The 16,408-nt window shown below is 35.4% G+C and overlaps 1 protein-coding gene across 1 annotated transcript in view; it reads left to right on the top strand.

Moving 5' to 3' along the window:
- Positions 1-4,982: 4,982 nt before the first annotated feature.
- Positions 4,983-16,408, top strand: part of LOC113228797 (heterogeneous nuclear ribonucleoprotein L) — a 111,269-nt gene continuing 99,843 nt past the window's right edge. The window contains exon 1 of the mRNA XM_026462187.1: positions 4,983-5,000. The gene's annotated coding sequence lies outside the window, so the exon portion shown is untranslated. The remainder of the gene's footprint in view (positions 5,001-16,408) is intronic.

The raw sequence follows: 16,408 nt of genomic DNA, 5'->3' as shown, positions 1-16,408 counted from the left end.
TGTAGCTTACCACCACGCGCACGACTTATCCGTCCCGTCACTTGATGTTATAAAATCAGTATTGTCAGCTGTGATCTTGGGACCTGCAAAGAACCCAACCAAACCAAAAATACGTTTAATTATCAACGACAGTTTGTTAAAATTGCATGACTTGAGTTTGAAATTTATACCCCCCGTGCTCCATGCAATGTTTTTCATGACATTTGCCAGGAAATAGATACAACGATAATTCATTTCTTGTATGTATTAATATCGCTTCACAACACAACATTTACGGGTTTTGCAAATGGCGAGTTTTTTGTTTTTCTTTGTTAACAGATTGCCAGCTATTCGTCCATAGATAATACAATTCGAATTAAAATGTTATAAAAAGCGCCACAGACGCATGCAGCCACATTGTATTAGATATAAAATAAATAAAAGTCAAATTCTAAAAATACTACAGAATTTGAATTCACAGAATAAATTTAGTAAAATTATGATGAATAGTTCTTTTTATGCTTCAAGTTTATGGGAAATGTACGTTCAGATTTTTGGAGCATGAAAACTTTTTGCTTAATTTTGACGTAAAAAATCCATAGGGCGACAATTTAATAAAAAAGCCGTTAATTTAGGACATTACGGTCGATTTTGCTTACATGATTTTACACTGTTTACGAGCAAGTGTGATGAAAAAAATATACATGTCTAATATTTAAATTTTAATAAAGTAGCAACTCTGAAACGATCAAACTTTGAACAAACGTGGAACGCAAATAATTTACTTCCAGTTTTGGCAATGTTCCTATTGGATTCACAAACATCTTGTTAAAATTAATTAGTAAATTTCTTCAGCTTTGATCTGTTAATCACGGATTTGGCATTCGTGCCGGGCAGCGTGGCGCCGGTAGACTTAACATTGCCAGTTTCTGTGTGCGGTCGTCGAATGCAAGAGTGTATTTAGTTCCTTCTCACTAACTACTGTATCTGACAGTTTTGCCGTAACTCATTTAGAATTATGACCTTATTCAGGTTTCACAAGCGAATATTACAACTTGGGACTATTCAAGAGAAAGACATACATTTTTTTAGACATACGCATACCGTTGTACATCACACTGTCGCATGTGTTATACACGGGACCAAATTTTTTAGGGGTCAAGGAATTTACAAGACACACATGTACTGGTTCAATTGTCGTTATGAATGATGTAATTGACAATTTTGACGAAAAAAATTAATTTACTTAATTTTTGTATTTCTTTTTCGTCCAGGGAAGTTACCCATTTCTGCCGCCATGTAGTAATGTGAGCGTCACTGCGTTCTGGTTTTGAAGGATAAGGGAGCTGGTGAAATTACAGACACACGGGACTTGTCAACTTATGTCTCAGAGTGACAGGCACAGTGACAGTGCCCGCCAGACCTTTCCGATTTAAATTCCAAATACCATATTATGATTTACGCCGATTTACGTTCGAAGCGGAGACGTGTGACGTCACCAAACCGAGGAGACGTATCTCAGATGGAGAATAGGGGCTGACATTTGGGTATATTGCTTCAGGCTTGTGACCTTTAGGTAGAGACGAAATGTAAACACAGATTCGGAGTTCTTTGAATAATAGAATTGTTTCTGAAACGGTGACCGGACGAACAAGACGTGCGCCTGATGGTAAGTTACATGCCTGTCCATAGCAGTTGTAATGCCACTTAGATCTTGCGGCCGTCATCCTGAGACAAAAATTGTCAGTCGTCGACTTCATGTAGGCGAGTTTATATTCAATTTCATTCAGTCGAGGTTTCGGATAAGGGCTTCATGCAGCCGAGATCTCGATTACATGAATTTGATTATACTTATACTTCAAAACCGGATCTTACGCAATAATGTTCTTATTCTTGCTTGGCGTCAGAAATAGGTAAGGTGGCAGTACTTCCCTGGACGAACTCATTCACAAGGAACTACTGCTACAAAGAATAAATATCTTGATAACATAGCAATAGCAGTGTAAGGACGCAACTATGCAAAAGATCTGTCCAGTAGATCACCCAAACGTCGTGCGTGGGGTTATAAACGGCATGCGACCGTCGTTCCGTGGAACATACATTACGTGCAGTTCAACTGTGGCCAAAATCTAGTCATGCTCCGTTTATTTGTTTCCCTGTGGACGTAACGTTTCCTTTGTTTGAACCGCTGATACAAAGCTAGCAAAATTATCTATTATTATATACCAGTCTCAACTTTTTTAAAGCTTGAAATGAAAGAGGTTAACAGAAAAATAAAAATAATATTTTATAACTTGCAATTTTTTTTTAGGGTTGATTTAAAACAAAAGTGTAGTGGACATGATTAAATAATTATCAGCAACACTGCGATACTGGAAAATAAAAAATAGATACTGGAAGTTAAAAAAGCAGCAACACTAAAACCTAAAGCATTCAAAAGATTCGCTCTGGACCTTTTGGAGGGAGACGTGTCGTTTTTATTTTGACTTTCAATTATTTTGTGAAATCTAGTTTAAAGTGGAATAGGATAATAATTGTGCCTTTATCGAGGATTAAAACGCGAAATTATACGAATCTCGAACTAAAATACCCGTATCGGCCCGTTTTAAGGAATCCCGAGTCAATCCAAGCACGCCGCCTCAAATTACCTATCCTCTTTGTGGCGGCCATATTTATAGAAACATAATTAAACTTCATGTTTAGGCTGATGGCTTTGCCAAAGCCTTAATAAATTAAAAAACAGCATTCAAAACCTTGATTACAATTGGTTAATGAGATTGTAACAATAATAACATTGACAGATGATCTGTCAATATATTTTACATGGCATTGGTCACTAGCCCATAAGCCAAAAAATTACACAAAATCCCGTGGGTTACCGTTCCGTTTTACGTTAAATATTATTAAAAACCCTTGACTGTTTTCTGAAAACTGCAAGGTCAAAAAAAACAATTGTTTTGAATTCAGAATTTTTATATTTAGAGAGCTCTTTACAAAAAAACAACCGACGGCCTGGTAACATTTTCCACTCTTACAAACGTATAAAGAATAGAAATAAATTAGCTGTTCTAATAGTCGTGTTCACAAATTAATTTAAGGGGCAATGTATAGGTACGCTTCTATAATAAGACTCCGGTTGATATGCAAAGTTTGCCATTTACGAAGTTTAAAACTACAGTCAAACAAAATCGCTTCTTTCCAAAAATGATGAATCCAAAATGTTTCTTTTTTTTACTTTTTACAAATAAATGGACGACGGGTCTAATACAAAAACTACGAAATAAACGTTGAATTTAAATTGTAATGTCATCGCAGTACTGTCTAATTTTGCTTGCTTCGCTGTCAGTCGAACAAACGAAGACTAAAGCGTGAATGACGCTCTGTATACGATTTTAACGTCCTATAAGTTCGGACACTTTTTAGCGCGGACCCGACGTCCATATAATTGTAAGTCAATGCTTTTTGCTGATATTTGTTCAGAAAATGATAAATTTTATCGTTAAGCACATGACAACGTGGAATTGAATACGATGTGTCAATTTTTCGCGGCAAACAAATCTCAATTTTTTAAATCATCTTCTCATTGTGAATTAGATGCTTCCGAGATAGGCATTTAAAGCCTTCTTTAATTCTCGGTAGCAAAGGTAATGCTACTACATAGGTTAACAATTTTGCGTAAACCATTATTTTGAACCAATTTTAATTTTTTGGCCTCTATCCAAATCGCTTTTGAGAAATGGTAAAAACAACCATGATGTGCAGCTTTAGGAATCACTCTATGTGTGGAAGCAATGGCGATAAAGATAAAAACATTAAATGTATTCCCGCTGGTTTAATATATGAACTTTTGGGTTACAATTGTTCCCCGTGGAACTGAGTACATGGAACTGCTGGGAATAAACGGATCTTTCGAAGAGCGGAGTCCACCGCGTGCATCTACCTGTCATGACAAAATACGCTCTATTCATTTATCTTTTACGTTTTAATTTAAGTTGTTGCATAATAAATGGAATTCAGATTCCCTTATAATGTACATGAAGGCGTGGTAAGCGGCCGCGCGAAAACTTTCTTCTCGTGTAACTGGACGCTTACACTAGAGGTTATTATACTACAGATTTTGCTTACTTAGATGATAAAACCTTGATAATGACCCGTTTAGCTTTAGCAGGTTGTCTCTCTCTCTGTGTTATTTGAAATAAATGTTGTAAATGATAAATGAATCTATATGTTGATTGACAAAGTCAAAATTAAAAAATCTTTTATTATTACAATAAATTCACACTTGAAAACGTTCTTTTTTTTAAGCTACTGCTCGTTCACTGTGCCGAGTTTCTTGAGAAAAACGAGCGAGACAACTCTAGGGTAGTTGTTCTTTTCAAATTTATTTAAATTAAATTAAAATTAAAGAAAAAATTAAAGGATTACACTTTGAATCAAATTTGTGTGGAATCTAGAGCCATGTAGAGTTTCCATATATCTTTGCCTAATACGTAGTCTTCAATTTTCTTGTCGGTGGAGCATCTTCCAACCTTATCTCTTATAAGCCAGCTCCTTGACCTCTTTATATGAGACTTTTCCTTTTGTAACTGCACCTAGGTCGACCTCTGCCCCTCTTCCCCTCCAAAATTTTGTAATGAAATTTTTCAAATAAAATACTTTTAATGAAAGTTTTAAAATTAGGAATTGATAATCTTAATATATTATGCTTCGGAATCTTATTGCAAAATCGTATACCTCTAGATTTTTAGATTATTGTACTGAGTTTAGACAGTTTTTTCTCGCCGTCAGCGCACCTGTAATAAACTTATAAAGTTACTGACTCATCCGCGGAGATGTCGATGTATTAATTGCAATATTATGTACTTATTTACCACTTTGAATTATCTTGCTTATTTATTATACTATGTCGATTATTGTAACCTGAATTAGGAAATGAATTTATTAAATGCATTTACGTTTATTGTTGCAGCCTGAAAGATTGAACGTGTTTAAAAATGACCAAGACAGCTGGGACTATACATGTGAGTATATTTCTAAATATATTTTAATACGGTAAAAATAAAGATACTTCTAACTTTGTCGTTGTTAGTTATCAGAGATCGAAACAGGTAACACTGCCTATATATTATTATTAGTACAATATATATATAAACATAAAGTAATACATTATAGATTAAATCAAACCGTTGATTTTTTTGTGATACGTGAATTGTCTTTTTCGAAGACGGAGTAAAATGACATTTGCAGGGTTGCCACTTTTTATAAAATTTTAAATAGTCATGTAATTGTTCTCGACAGTTTCTGTGTATTACTTTCTGGAAGGTTAAGCAAAATACGTTACCTTAATACCGATCTCAGATAATTATCTACCATGAGACAGATACAATCCAACTATCTAAAATGGACGTAACTTACTGTTTTGACCGCCAAAAGTTATTTATACAGTTTAATTGAGAATTTCGTGTTGTTGTGTAACCAATTTCATTATCGGAAATGACACTATTTTCAAACAAACCGTGACTTAGAGATGCACTTGTTGTGAATAAATTTTTTGGATCGTAATGAATCATATGCCTCTGAATCGATCCACAAATCGAACGGTATGCTTGTGAATCAATGTCACAAGAATCGTTTCATAATTAATTTTGATAAATAATAAGATAAACAAATAATATTGACAGCCTTTTCGCCGTCAGTTATTTACGACTTTCATTTAGACTGATATTAACCAGTGAGAAAAAGTCCTTCAGATGGCACAGAAGTAGCGACAATCATCAAATATTGTAGACTTATTGTACTTAGATGATGCCGGACTGCTTTTCTTACCGACCAATAACAAATAGGAGTTCAGAAAGAGTCTGTTCGATTTACTTAAAAATCGCATTGGAATGAATCTATACAAAAAATCGCTACATCGTATACACTTGAATCGATCTGCATAAAAATCAATGTGACTGTAGAACTAACTAACTTTATGTCTGTCACTGTGCAGTATTTGTTTTGTATTTGAAGTGGTAAGGGAAAAAACTCTTTTTTCTTACCTAGCTGCCTAGCTCTAAATATAACAATATAATATATATGAGGCTATCAGCGCAAAAGTGGTGTAACCCATATTAAATTCTTTTTCTACTTTAAATGATAGTAAAGTACAAATTATATTTTATATTTCGATGCTATTTTCATGTAAAAAATTACAATTAAGTTTTATTGAAAGTTTGAATGCTTTCACCATGATATTCAATTATTGTTTGTGAAATTACTCCACTACTAGTTTGTTATAATTTTATTAAACAAAGATGGCGAAACAACGTCTCCTAGTAAACCGTGGCAGACGCTATGCCAACTAAGTCACGGGATGAATAAACGGAACTCACGAATTTTTTCATGTGCTCGTTGCAGATCTCTAAGGTTTTTAACAACTTTTTTGCTGTAGCGCCGTCTGTGAAAAATTTGACAGCGTCTGGCACGCTTTGCTAGGAAACGTTGGTTCCAATCTTGCCGTACCGAAGTGAATATTTCTAAGTGTTCCTTCGATCTTTGTTTGATAATTTTAATTTTTACATTTTTTTATACATGAAAATAGCGTCAGTGCATTGCTAAGTTATCTATTAACGTCACGTTGCATATTTAGGTCCGGTCAGTGCACTGCTAAGTTGTCTTTTAACGTCACGTTGCATATTTAGGTCCGATATGTGCACTGCTTAGTTGTCTTTTAACGTCACGTTGCACATTTAAGTCCGATCAGTGCACTGCTAAGTTGTCTTTCAAAGTCACGTTGCATATTTATGTCCGGTCAGTGCACTTATAAGTGGTCTTTAATGTGACTTTGCATATTTAGGACCGGTCTGTGCTCTGCTAAGTTGTCTTTTAACGTCACGTTGTATATTTAGGCCCAGTCAGTGCACTGTTAAGTGGTCTTTTAACGTGACGTTGCACATTTAGGACCGGTATGTGTACTGCTAAGTTGTCTTTTAACGTCACGTTGTATATTTAGGTCCGATCAGTGCACTGCTTAGTTGTCTATTAACGTCACATTGCCTAGTTAGGTCTGGTCATTGCACTACTAAGTTATCTGTTTATGTCACGTGAACGTGAACAATGACCACGAGACCCGTGAAAAAACATTATGCGCAATTTACATTTATTTTTAATTGGTTTCATTTCCGATGTGTAACAAGAACTTTATTTCGTTATCGTCAAACATTGATGTACGTCCTTTGGTATTATCCCTTCGTGTAAGATTAATGTAGTTAAATTTATAAACTTATTTTTCCATTAAACCGAAGTGCATTCCTATCAACTAAATGAAACAACGTCTAGTATACGTTGTTTTGGAAATGAAAATTCCCTCTGTTCTATTTGTGTTACTTCTCATGCAAATCCATGACGGGTTTAAATACGAACCGATCGACTTGTCCCAATGTTTTTAAATCATATGTTGTTTTCTTTTTGTTAATAGAAATGCGCGAAGGTTTCTCGTTTATTTAAAAATAGAAGTGCAAAAGTTACAGTCATTAAAGAAAAACTTTATGATCATTTAGCATCGCTGTTTTCCGTCTTAGTTACGTACTTGAGAGACAGTGCTTTGTAAATTACGAGCTTATTGACCGGGTTAATCGAATGATAGCGTATTGCCATTGACATTTTGCCTTTTTTGCTATGTTGCCAAAAATTTGACAAATAATGAGTAGAAACACTGATTTAATAAGTGTCACCAAAGTACAAAAACACATCTTGTTTTAGATAAGTATGGTAACTTCATACAAACGTAGCAGCGCGGATTGTATGTGTGCGAGCCCGCCGTGCGCTTTGTACGGACACACACATTCACATGATCTCGCGGTGCATTTGCATCGCATAGCGCTGGTCGTCTCACGCGCCTTTCATTATGCGAATATGTGCGTCCGTACACGGCATGTGGCTTGCGTGCACACATACAAGCTGTGCTACTACTTTTGCACTGAGTTACCACACTCGTGTATTATTATACTATGGTATCACTGTTAAGACTGACAGATAATTTATACAGGTAAACAGTAATTTCAACGGCATGACTGTCGAAACTATGTATATGTTTAAAAATTAATTTAAACGACTACACTATCGAAAGCTGACAGATAATGAGGACAAATGGATTAGTACAGATCGTGACTTAAATTACACAATTGTCAAAAGATTCACATAAATTAGTAGAAACATTAATATGCGGCAATACTGTTAAAAGTATGACATATAATTGGTCGGAATAGTAATTTAAATGGCAACACAGAATATGCAACCGTGCTTCATTTCTCCTTACGCAGACAGCCTTATGAACTTGTCTAGAAACAGACCTGGCCCATAATAAGTGTCATGAATAGGCAGTTACGCTTTACGCCATATGTCTTGACATCGCCTGGTAATGGTCATAAAGTTTTTTCTTTAATACGTACGTAACACTGGTTTTCGCTTTGGGGTAAAACAAAAACCTATAGACTCGTTAACAATCTAATAAATTATTTTTCTTTTACCCCAAAAACTTTTTAAAGCGATTAATTTTGCATGTGTTTTTAAATCTTTTTAGTGTGCATGTTATTGTTATATATTAAATGTGTATTGGTTATTTCCACATAAAATGTATACATAATACAAAATCCTAGTAGTGTCCTATTGAAAATCGACCGAATTGAACTGTAAATCGACATTGAATTTATTGGTTACATTTCGGTTTGACACTACTAACATTAACTACTTCTATAATTACTTAACTCTTATGAAACTTACACAAAATTATATGTTTACGAGTACTGAAGCAGAATGTGAAACATACGAACAATTTTATGTACACAAAAGTCCAAATTTGTGGTAAACCTAATCCAAAAATTTCGTTCGTCTGCGTTCATGCATATATTTAACCCACGCACACAAAATTTTTCGGATTCCGGATTTTTAATGGCTACATACATATTTTAGACATTTCCCGAATTTAAAATTTTCGTAAATATGAAATTGACCGATACTTACGCTATATTTACTTTGCTAAAGAACATAGTGGAGGGGAAGTTTTGTAACGAAATTGTAGTCTGTGGTCCAATGGAAATTAGAAATATTAGTTTATTTAGGCTTCAAAATCTATAACATTTGACATTTTAGAAATGGTCTCCATTTTATTTAAAAGAAGTTGTTCCGTTAGTGGTTCTATGTGTACAATTTCGTTACAAAAATTTAACGAAATTGTACTCATCATAGTACTCGCCCCTTCGTATCTCGTCCCTTCCGCTGTGGTATAATGTACTGTAAACACAGTACCTACAGTAGAGGTTGGATTGCAGCGAAAGGCAGTAAAGCACTATACGGATCCTGGTAGACGCCTTCTTCGCATTACTTTGCTACGTCATGTATTTATGATAGCGAAAAGATAATGAGCGCTTGTCACAACTAAGCAGACTTAGTGTGCATTGGGGATCTCCCTATTTCCCTCAGTCGGTTTAAAACGACGCATACAAGAGTAGAACTGGCTCATATCTAAGCCGAAATCCATGCGGCATCAGCTCAAGATATGAAATTTTAAAACGAAATTGTGGTGCCCTGATATAATTTGCTTAATGACAATTGTTATTCAGAAGACGGACTATATTGTTCCGTTATGAAGCAAACTGCCTTTCAGGTTTCGCCTTTCAAAACAACAACAAAACCATTATCTTTCAGATTTTGTTTAAAAAGTGATAAAATTTTAAATTCCACTTGATTCCAGTCCGTTTCTGTTATTACAGCATTCGCTTTAGACTGAGAAAGTAATCTCAAACAGAGTTGCGCATACCTATTACAAAAGTAACTAGTATAACAAGTTTTTGTGCATTTGGCGTCCAAATTGAGCGCAGAAGTTTCATTTACACGCCGTCCGCTCCATTGTTGTCGACAGTCAATGTCTACTAGAACTAACAATGTAACAGGTTTTGGCAACTTTATTATTAAAACGATGGATTATTTTCTATTTGATTGAAACTCCGTGAGACTAAATTTTGCAGTGTGGGAGAATTTCTTTCGCAGATTTTTATTTTTTTTATTAGACGCTGTTTTATTTTGTTTTACTCTTTGATATTGTGACATTGATAATATGAAATAAATTATTCTATTATTTTTATCACAAAACTAACAAGCAATACGCTGCCAATGTGAAATGCCTTATGAAAACTCAAATAGCATATTCAAAATAGTATTAAAAGCTAAACAGTATAAGATATCAAGTCTTTTATGCTATAATTTTACTACAGAATGCAGCGACCTAATACTTCTTAATACAGCTCTATTCAGATTTGCAATTTCCGTTGTCGGCTTCCCGCCATTAACGGGACACCCTGTGAGTGGAAGAACTGTATAATCTACATTACGTTCCATAGGTTTTATCATTTTATACCTTACTGACCTACTTTTAAAGTTTATTCATCTTAAAATAGCATTTAATTTCTATTTACGTTCTTATTATAAGTACAAATGGAAATGGACGCCATTTTGGACTCCATGGTTTATTGGCGACGCGGATTATTTATGTTAATATTACCAAATACCTAGACTCAAACCAGGCAGTCCGTAGTATATAATAAATATAGCAATAACAGTATAATCTATATCTTACTGCACACTCTTAAAGTATTACGGATAATGTGTAATCTCAGCACAGAGTACTAAAAAACCGACCTCAAAAGTACGTGGAATTACATATAATTACCAAGTTTTATTGAAATCGGTTACCGGAAGTGCGCAAACCCGGATTCATCCCCTAGTTAGCCACTATACAGGGCTTGTCACAGGAGATAATAAAAATCGGTTCTCACTACTCAAAGTATATTGAGAGAGAAAAACGCCTTGAATTAAAGAATAGCAAAATCAACCATTAAAATAATTGCTCATTATACTAACATTTAGGAGCTATTTATAAAAATGAATCTTCATGCGTGAACAGCCACCCTTAGAGGTGGACGATTTTCTTCAAAATTAAATGGGACCACTATGGAGGTACCAGGGGGTACAACCGGGGGTTCCAACAAAAAAATAATCATGAAAATTGCTTCACAAATACCGGAGTTATCGCGTAACATACATACAAATAAAACGTACAGTCTAATTGAGAACCTCCTCCTTTTTTGAAGTCGGTTAAAATGATGCTACACAGTTCTTACTTTTCAGGGCTCTTTAAGGGCTAGCTTTTTTCCTGTGTGGTGTCATTTTTGGTATCCAAGTAAAGGTATTCACTTTCAAATTTTTTTTTATGATGCCCAGTTACGGAACGAACAAGTCGTGGACCTGGTAGTAAGTGACACGCCTATCCATAACAGTTGCAGTGCCACTCAGAGCCTTAAATCGATTACTGCGCCCACGACACAGTGACATTAGTTGACAAGTGCCATGTGCATGTAATTTCGTCAGCCCCCTTACCCTTCTAAATCGAATTTCAGTAATGCTCTCACCCGCTCCCCGCTACCTCAAAACTGTCGTCCGAATTAAACAAATAAAAAAAACTTGAGGCTACAAGTGTACGCGAGTGATAATCAAAATAATTAAAAAACTCATTCAATAATATCAAAATCCGTCTAAACTTATATTCACAACCAAAACGTGTATATACCTCAGAGAAAGAAACTCTAATGCTGCTCTTTGTAAATTGACATCCGTTTATTTATCATTTGCAATACTAATTTATTTAACTGCCTCAGTGGCCGAACGGTTACCATCCTGGACTGCCGCGCAGAGGTCCTGGGTTCGATTCCCGGGCCGGGAGAAATGTTTGTATGGTATACATTTATTTCTCTCGTGAGGTTGGGTGTAATTTGTGGTTGTCTATGTGTGTGTCCATGGCACCCGCGATACAAGGTTTCCCTGGTGTGAGACTATGAGTGGGTGCGCATTATTATTATATTTGAAATTGTCATAGGTAAAAACAATCTGAAAGAGATAAACGTGCCACTCTCCTATGCAATTTTGCCATCCAAGTCACGCAGAAGCTGTAATAACCTTGTGTACAAAGTTTTTGTTTCAGGAAACTTATACATCTTAAATTGAAATTTTGAATATTAACAACAGTCTTATTATATGTATATACATTGCTCGTTAATTGAATTTGTGGTGATGACGGGCATGAGCAGCCAGTTTATTTTTGTTCCTTGTAAGTATTAATTGAATGTACTTTGACGCCAACGTAGGAACGTTAATTTCTTTAGGCTTCAGATTCTATAACATTTGAATTTTTAGAAATGATTTCCATTTTATTTAAAAGGTATTGTTTCGTTAGTGGTACTACAATAAAGAGCTATCAAAATCCTGAAATTCTGAGTTAATTTATTTTTTCCTGCAATTTCCAGAAAATCGTTACGTAACGTAACACTGCGTAACGTAAAACGGAACGAAATCCCACGGAACGGATTTTTTATGTAATTTTTTGGCTAATGTGGTAGTGGCCAATGCCTTAGTCTTGCATTAAAATAAACTAATAAAAATCCAGACTTTATTTAAAATAATAATTCCATATTACGTTCTTGCTTTGTACACAATAGGACGTTCGGTAATTTTCATTCCATAACTTCTGAATAACGTTTGTGGCCTTTGCCGGTCGAGAAGTTCGAGTTCGGTTCGGTTTCGAATACGACAGTTTGACTTTCGATTCGGGTGTTGTAAATAAAAATGAAAAGATATCGGTCGACAACTGAGTTATCGTAAGATTCTGCATCGACCTACTGATGTCAATGCCATTGTAAGCATTTAAATTAAGTATCGCAGTGTTACTGGTAATTAATTAAATCTACCCTAAAGTTCGTTTTAAATCAATTTAAAGAAAATACAGGTCATAATAATTTTTTTATTGTTATTCTGTTAAACTTCTCTCTCTCTCTCTGCTGGTTAAATTTTTCTGGGAATCGAGTACCAACTCTTTTGGCATTTGACTGAATTTGAGTCCGACTTTCAAGTTTCATGGTTCGGGGACTAAGTAAATTCATGGTATTTCTGTTCCACCGATTAGTGAAAATGGGATATAATAATTTGTAATTATATAAAGATCGAATATTTCAGCATACCGCGCTAGGGAACCAACCAGCAGACCTTATGAATCATTGTTAAAATAATTGAATACCATGGTAGTAAAACATCGTTATATTGAATAAAGTTAGGAGAGACGTTGGCTCTCTGTGTGTGTTCTACCGTCTTTATAATGGGGAATGCTCTGAGGAACTTTTCGGACTGTTGCCTCCGTCTCGTTTCTATCATCGCACTTCCCGCCAAAGGAGTAGAGTCCATCCCCACATCTTAGATGTCTGGCATTGTAAGACCACGCGGGCATCTCGTTCGTTTCTTCCTCGAACCTGTAAGGTGTGGAATGATCTTTCTTCTGAAGTATTTCCTTTGCGCTATGACATGGGGTTCTTCAAAAAGCGTGTTTACAGGCTCTCAAAGGCTGGCAACGCATAGGCATCTCATCTGATGTTGCAAATGTCCATGGGCGACGATGACCACTCCTCCCATCAAGTAACTCGTCTGCTCGTAAAAAAAGATAATATTACATAATAATTTATTTTCAGTTAAAAAAATAAATAAAAATTTATTCCTAACTTCGTCCCATCCTTATTTCGCGCGGAAACGAGTTGAAATGTTTGTGCTGCACTCGTGGCATAGCGATATACCAAAAGATTTTTACGCAGATAAAGATGACTGTTTACTCGTGTTGCTTCACGTCTGTATTTGTATTTGTTCATTGTATATTCTATTTATCGGTGTACCGATAGCAGTTCTGGCGGCTAGATATGTTCAAATAGAAGAACGCTTTTGTAAATCGATATAAACGATATTATATTCTCGGATCGCGTGCATTTAATCCAAACGATAGAAATAATATAAATGGTTGCCATAGTACATAAGTACAGCTTACAAGGTTTTGTGGCGAATGATAAAAGCGCGATGCTTAATGTTGCCAATTTGACAAAAAATGAACTATTGATGTAGTAGGATTACATTTTCAATCTCTTCCCATCTGCCAAGTCGAATAGGATAGAATACGTTTATTTGCCAGAATACAGTAATTATACAGATCTTATGTAAAATTACGTACGTGGTAATCAACCTGCAAGCAGATTTGCAAACGTTAATGGACTTTGATGTTTGATCTCTATAGTTTCAAATTAATGTACAACAGAATTTGTAACTTCCAAGTATTCTTTATTACTATAGAAGCAATTGTGTAAAAAAGACATTCTGACATTTGTAGTTTAAAAGTATGGAGAAATATTTATTGTCGAAGAAATATTTTTTGTGAGAAACATTTAATATTTACTCTAAAATAACTGTAAATTTAAAAAGGATGAGAATCGTAACGTAACGTAATCGTAACGTAGATTTCTCATAGATGGCGCTACGACTAAAAAGTCGTTGAAAGACCAAGTACAAAGACACGACGCAAGCACATAGAGAAATTCGTGAGGTCCGTTGGTTCGTTCCGTGGCTTAGTTGGTATAGCGTCTGGCACGGTATGCAAGAAGACGTCGGTTCGAATCCGACCGGATCGAAGGAATTTTTTCTGAGGGTCGTATTCTAGAATTCTACTCAATGCTCAAGTCAGGATTGCAATTGAAACACGAGCACTGGAAATACGACCCTAATGGCAGGGACTTGAGTATGATTTCGAGTGCTTTAAACCATACTCAAATCCTGACTTGAGCATTGAGTAGAGTTCTGGAATACGACCCTGAGTGTTCGATCTTTGTATTAATAATTATAACAAACTAGTGGAGTAATTTCACAAAAAATAATTGAATATCAATTCAATAAAAATTTAGTTTTTAAAGATATTTTTACTTGTGTCGCAAACTTTGTGGTTTGGCTTTTATGGCTTTACTTCCCAGAAGTATCAATATGGATCCAGGTGAAGCTGAGCTTTGACCTGAAATTCGTTTTTCAACAACTTAAAATGAGTGGTAGAGTAATTAAGCAGCCTGTACGACTTACTTTTGTGATTTTACGGTTATGACGTCATAAAAATATTGCCCTTTCTGTCTAATTCCTGATTTCTGAGTGCTTTTTACTGTTTCATTTTTCAATTCATAGTTTACCATCCATTTATGATTTTTTTTTACTACTTACGTATGTCATTTCATTTTCTATACTTATAAAAAAATATATATTGTACCAAACAACCATACCAATTACATAATCTCCAACTCTGACTTTTTTCCCTGTACCATGAGTACCAGAACAAACAAATTCATTCGGGACTGATTCAGGAGTTCAGGTGAATCAGGCATGTTGAATATTCCCAGGACACCTAGACCAAAACGAGTTTAGAAAAGTTTGTTGTATTATCGAATGCATGATAGAAGATTTACCACACGCTTTGAGAAATTCTGACAGTAATTGACTCTTTCATTTTCAATTTCTGGTCAAAATCAGGATAGCGGTACGTCATCAACAAATGTTCTTATACGGATGTCAAATTACTGTCAATATGATTTCGAGGCTTGCCTTCCTTCTTCCTGGTTTTTGGAGTTTCACTGGTTACTTGGTCTCAAACTCGAGATCCAATAACAGCTATGTTAATGCCTAACATTGTATTATGTATTTCAAAGCGTACATCCCTTTTAAACTGATGAAATTGTACGCCGAAAAGCGAAGTAACAAAAAAGTCTTCGTCAGGCGTTAAGCCAAATTGTTGACGCACTTTGCATACATTTGCACTTTTCACGCCGGCACTGCACATAAATCAGTTTCCTGGCCGCCAAAACTTTTTGAGCCCTGCTAATGTGTTGCTGTCCTCGAACTAAGTGGTGGCATTTCATTTTGTTATTCAACTTTAAAGTTTTAACTGTCTGTGGAGGATGGCTCTTCTATGTTTGGAGTAAACAATATTTTACTTTTTAACATTAACGGCCACACCACATTGTGGTGACCTTAGCTCGGTGTCAAGCAGTTCGTTAGATGTCGGCCTCATTTAGCTTATAATTATATGAAAGACTCTAATCTATTGTGAAAACGGCGGGAGGTTTACTACCAGATACAAATTAATAATGAATATATTAATTCCACTATTCTTCTTATTTAAGAGTTATTTACTTCTCGGTGGAGTAATCGGCAACTAACTCGGTTCGGCGTCCTAATTTTGAGTTCCTTGTACCGCTAGGTTGCCCAATGCCCAAACATCTTCCCCATGCGGTTCTCTATCGCGATATCGTTTCACTGAACATCACGGTTATTCAGAACAAAGTTTCCTTAAAGAGTATAATCAAAAAGTAAATTATCTTCCCCTGGGTTTAAAGAAACCAAAGTGGTGTATATTTTGACATCACCGTAAGTATAACTTTAATGACACAAGAACTGCAGATTTTAATAAATTTGTAAATGTTCTGGTAGATGTCTACGTTGACTGGTCAGTCGGCATTCTTCGGAGCCAATAATTCACTGTGCATTCGAA

The sequence above is a fragment of the Hyposmocoma kahamanoa genome, unplaced genomic scaffold, assembly GCF_003589595.1.
Source record: "Hyposmocoma kahamanoa isolate Upper Pololo Valley unplaced genomic scaffold, ASM358959v1 240, whole genome shotgun sequence".
Lineage (NCBI taxonomy): Eukaryota > Metazoa > Arthropoda > Insecta > Lepidoptera > Cosmopterigidae > Hyposmocoma > Hyposmocoma kahamanoa.
This window is presented reverse-complemented; position numbering and strand designations above follow the sequence as displayed.